Source organism: Pollicipes pollicipes, unplaced genomic scaffold (assembly GCF_011947565.3).
Source record: "Pollicipes pollicipes isolate AB1234 unplaced genomic scaffold, Ppol_2.1 Scaffold_7261;HRSCAF=8764_pilon_pilon_pilon, whole genome shotgun sequence".
Taxonomy (NCBI): domain Eukaryota; kingdom Metazoa; phylum Arthropoda; class Thecostraca; order Pollicipedomorpha; family Pollicipedidae; genus Pollicipes; species Pollicipes pollicipes.
This window is the reverse complement of record NW_023597054.1, coordinates 60,387,912-60,393,270: the sequence shown is the minus strand read 5'-3', so window position 1 is coordinate 60,393,270 and position 5,359 is coordinate 60,387,912.

Genomic DNA, 5,359 nt, shown 5'->3' with positions numbered 1-5,359 from the left:
TTATTGCAAGCCGTAACGATGCGAAACTAATGAAGGAAGTAAAGCTAATTGATAGAGATCTAATGGGCAGCGACGGCGCCCCCAGTGGGCTGGCGGATTGGCGTTTCTTGTGTCACGGCCGATGTAGCCAATCTTCTCCCCTCGCGTCGCCGATTCCCCGATGGCTGTGCCAATCCGTTATCCGATCGGCACGGTCCGTCGATGCCTCTATCGCTAGAAACGGATTCGTGCCGCCTGAAGTCCGCGTCCGTCACACACCGGCGCCCAAATTTCCCCCGGCGTACGGAAATCCCAGCGCGCCAGATTCGCGCGCGCTCAGGGCGTGCATGCACATACAAGGCGCCGCCTTCTGAGAGTCAGCCCGGCTTTCGGACTGAAATGCGAAACATGCCGCTTGCGTAAGCCGCGATGTGAATTGCCACGTGACCACAAAAGAAGCGGTGGCATGTTTCCCGTTTGGCTCCCAGGTCTCTGGACCGAAGCAGAGGGCGGACTTTGTTAGTGACGCACCCAGCGCCAGCGCGTCCGCATAGCCGCGTCATTTTTATATTACATTTCCAGCCGGGTCAGCCTGGTGGCGCTGGACTGGGGGATGTCTGGAGACCCGCAGCGCTCGCTTACCGGTGCTGGGAAGGCTGGCGTGCGATTCAATGCCGGGAGTTTCTTGTCTGGAACTTGTTAGCAAACCGACTCGACTGTTTGCAAACACCTCACCCAGCGAAACCATTGTTTTAGGACACTGCTGCACCCGACTGCAGTTCTAGTTATATTGTGTTTTTTTACTTTATGAATTGTCCGCGTTATCTTTTTACAATGTTCTGCGATTGTTTCGTCCGGTCCGTTGACAAGGCCTGCCGTCTCGCGCCCTGGTTCTGCCTGTTCTCAGATTGTTACAGTCCGGCCTATATGCGGGCGCCTGGCTCACTGTCGCGTCTTTTCAGATTGTCACAGCCCAGTCCCTGTGCGAACGCCTGGCTCTCCGTCGTGTCTCGCTCTAGTTGGTCCAATGCCACGCGCACGCCCGTTCTGCTTGCTGGATTGACGCTTGTCCGAACCAGTGCTTTTCTCGCTGTCACAGTGCCACGCGATCGTTCTCGTTGTGGTCCCGTCTCAGGCCTGATCTGTCTGTCGAGTGTCACACTAACATATTTCCATCCAAGTGCCTGCCGTTTAACTTTTGGAGTGGAAGCCTTGTTGTTGGATTGCTTACTTCACTCGGCGTCCGTGTGCTGGAATACCCAACCCCGATCTGTCTGCCAGTGCCGCTTCCCATGACCGCTTGTCGGAGTGCCATATGTTGTGTGCCAGAGTGCCGCACACCAGGTCTGTTTGTCAGAGTGCCACTCTCAAGTATGTCAGAACGCCGCACTCCCGGTACGTTTGTATGCCAGAACGCTGCACTCCCGCTACGTTTGTATGTCAGAACGCTGCACTCCCGGTACGTTTGTCCGCCAGAACGCTGCACTCCTGGTACGTTTGTATGCCAGAACGCTGCACTCCCGGTACGTTTGTCCGCCAGAACGCTGCACTCCGGGTACGTTTGTCGGCCAGAACGCTGCACTCCTGGTACGTTTGTATGCCAGAGCGCTGCACTCCCGGTACGTTTGCGAGCCTGCTTATCAGAAAGCTGTGATCTGGTTGAACGTCATGGAATGTGATCGGAGTTTATTTGCCAGAGTGCTGCGGCTGAACTCAGAGTGTACGCTAGAGTACCGCACCCTGAGCCCGTGCTCGTGAAGATGCATTCTAACTCGGCTTATCTGAGGACAGCAGTCCAGTCTGTTTGTCGGAGTGACGTTCTCGCCGCGTGCTTCTCGGAGTATCGTGCTTCGGGTCTGTTTGTCGCAGCACCGCACCGTATCCGAGTGGCGTGCTCGCAGTCTACGTATCGGAGTGTGGCACTCCGAGTTTGTTTGTCGGAGTGCCGTGCTCTGCGTTTGTTTGTCGCCCGTACCCGCCAGCCGCGTGCTCCGTTGATTTACGGCGCCGGCCCGGAACGCCGGAGATTTACAGAGGAGGACATTTTTTCCCGACCGCGGCGCACGGAGGCCCCGCAGCGCCCCAAGATGTCTCTGCGATAGCGCCCTGCACCGCCAAGAAATATGTGAGAAAGTTTAATATCTGCTCGCGCATGGGAGGGAGATGGCCGGTGTGGCGCGCGCGTGGCGGAGGTCGCAGTCGGAGTCGCTGTGTCTGGAGACCGAGACAGCGCTGTCACAGCGCTGCGGTGTCTGCTCAGACACGACACAGGGCGCGACCCCAGCATTCCGCAAGCCTCAGATTCATGGCGACGCCGTACATTGACCTTCCGGTGTCACGCTTTTCTCTTTCCTCGTTCTGCCGGTGATTTTGTGGCCATGCATACCGACATAACGGTGCGACACCGCAAATATCGCCCAAACTCACCACAGCAAGGTCATGCAGCGAGGTAGCTGTCGGGCGAGTGCCGACATGCGGTCAGGTAGCTGCCGGGCGGGTGCCGACATGCAGCCAGGCGGCTGTCGGACGAGTACCGACATGCAGCCAGGCGGCTGTCGGACGAGTGCCGACATACAGCCAGGCGGCTGTCGGACGAGTGCCGACATGTGTTGAGTACTGCTTACGTCTGCGGACCGTTTGACGTATGAATTTCAGCTGGTGCGTGATACGGCGGCTAGAGCTCGTTCCTCATGACCCGGGCATGCATTATGCAGCTTCATTATGGCCTTCGGTTTGGCGAACAGTCCCGGAAGAGCATTTTTGCGCGGGGCAGAATGGCTGGTCCCGGAGCCTGCGACCAGTCGTAGTCACGCTCATTAATGATGAATGTCTCTGTCCCTCCGCTGCAGCGCTGCAGGATTTTTCCCTCCGCGCCACGGGTCTGTATCCGTTTGCTGCAAGGTCATTGGCTCCCAAGGAGGCAACAATATTGAGGTTTTCAGCGCCGCTACACATGCGGCTCGTATTGATTAATGACCGTAAGCTATTCAAGTTGTAAACGGAGCGGGGAGTGTATATATAGATACTGGTCTGTTCCGACGAGGAAAAGAAAGCCCTGATGGCTGATCACGCAGGCTGGAGATTTTGCAGGACTCGCAACGTCTCACTAGTTAGTGATATTTCCGTAATGGGGTCATAAATATCTGTCAACCATATGAAAGCCTTCCGTCAGCTTATGCGGTAAGTACTCAATCAATTTGCTAATACCGATCGGAGCACAATCAAGCACTGTCAGCGGACGAGCAGCGAAACACAAGGTCGTCTGGCACCGAACGCAGTGCACCGCCAATAACGGTCATTGGTCAGTGTAGCTGTTTTCCTTAACAACTGCGACATGGAACAACGAAGCAACTTATGTTGTCGTCCTCTTGCCAGGGGCGTGATGCGTAAGATCGTCTTGTGCGCAACGTTTGACATCAGTGGGAGACTCCAGATGGGGGATTTAAGCAGCGGAGCAGATTAGGAGCTGAGTAGCTTCACGGGCGCGGGTTTGTAGTGACATGGCGGCATCTAGTAGATCAGCAATCAAGAAGCCAACTAGTCCCGCTAGTAAGGGATATTTCGGTAACGGCTAGTAGGTCAGCGGCTTTGCGGAAGCTCAACGTTATACGATCGTGACTGTTACGCGTGTGGTGCGGAACCGTGCTGTCTTTAGGGAACCGACAAGGAGGACAGCCAAGTTGGGGTATAAACCGTCGTTTTCCATGAGCTAACACTCCATTTCCCCATGCGTGCATCGAACGTCAACGTTGATGTCTTGAATATGACCATATGGCTCCCACATAAAAACAGGCACGATGCCTGAACTTGAACTCCAATGCGTCCATTACTTATCTGAAAGCATTGGGACTTAGTGTTTGCGGACGAAGCCTCCTTCTTTATCCTATATCAACGACATATCTTTTCCGGCTCAATTCAGGATAAGTTGTTGAGTGACACACCACACCCCATTGTATTTGGTCATGTACTTAAAGCAAAGCATCCGGTTACTCGCTAAGAGCATGGTATCCGGTGAGGCACCCAAAGCGGTGTCTCGCCCCTCCCTCGCCCCCCCCCCCCCCCCAGGCACCTGGAACAGTGTCTGCACGGAGGTCCCTCGGGCAGCGCGTCCTCTAATGTACCTCGGCCAGCACGCCCGCCGAGGCCGCTCGAGGCTCAGACAGCGCTCGATGATGTGGCACGTTAGGCGGCGTGCTTCTCGAGCGGCGCGACCAGGTGCGAATCCAATAGACGACGGGGGTCGTGACACCGTCAGCACGCACACCATCGGAAAGGGGCGATAACGACGAGAACGCTGCAGACGGCGGCCTCAGTCGTGCGCTCTGTTCCAGGCGGGGGCAGGGCGCGCGGCCCTGTAAATGGTGCGAAATGTATCATCACTTGTGGTTTTGCCGTCTGTTGTCCGCGTCTGGCAAGTTAGTATCTGCACAGCGTTTGGGTCGGTCAATCCTCCGGTTGTCGTCAGGTGATATTGATTGAGTCCTGAGGATTGAGTGATGTCTGACATTCAGTTCTGAACGCATTATATCATGGATTTTTAGCCTGAAACTGCTGGTGCTCGAAACGGGGTCCTATGACAAGGAGACCATCTTTCTAGCACTGAGATAACTGGGAAGGACAATGGCGGAGCGCTGGGCTTTCCAGTTACCACAGTGGCAGAACACTAGACTCGTAATCAAAAGACCCTGCCACGAGTCCAAGCGACTCCATGGAGACAGCCTGGATTGTGACGAGAATATTGTTAAAAGCCAAACACTGTCCCGCCCTTCTCAGGACTCAGTCACAACTGACGGTGGCTAGAGAGTTTACTGGCCGGAACGTCGTGTAGGTACTAACTTGTCGGACGAGGACGATGGTCTGAGCAAGCTGTTACCATCACGCACGTGCCGTTGCGCGGAAAGAAGCGCATTTTACAAAGAAACGGATTTTCGTCGTCTTTTGGCCTGTGTCGCAGCCACTGCCCCCAGTGTCGGAGTTACGGGCGACGCGTCACAGGAGTGCCATCTGTTAGATGTATGCATCGATAATATGCATCATACCGTGCTGCCACACCCATCTTTTTCTATGGACACGTTTTTTACCCACCATTATCTTATCGACTCAATGCAACATACATTATTTATGGTGTGGAAATGTTCGCAACACTTACCCAGAAAGGAAACTGTCATGTCTCATGAATGTAGGCATAAATCAACTGCATCAAGCTGACTTTAGTGTAGTCCCACAGCTCGTGGGTCATAAAGTATAACCCAATGGACGGAAAAGAGGCCAAGGATTACTGTTTTTGCCAAGAAGTATTAAAAGGGCAGCGACAACCGAGTAGGATATAAAGGTAAAATATACGGCTTATAATGGAAGGGTTCGTCGCTCGTGTGGAGAC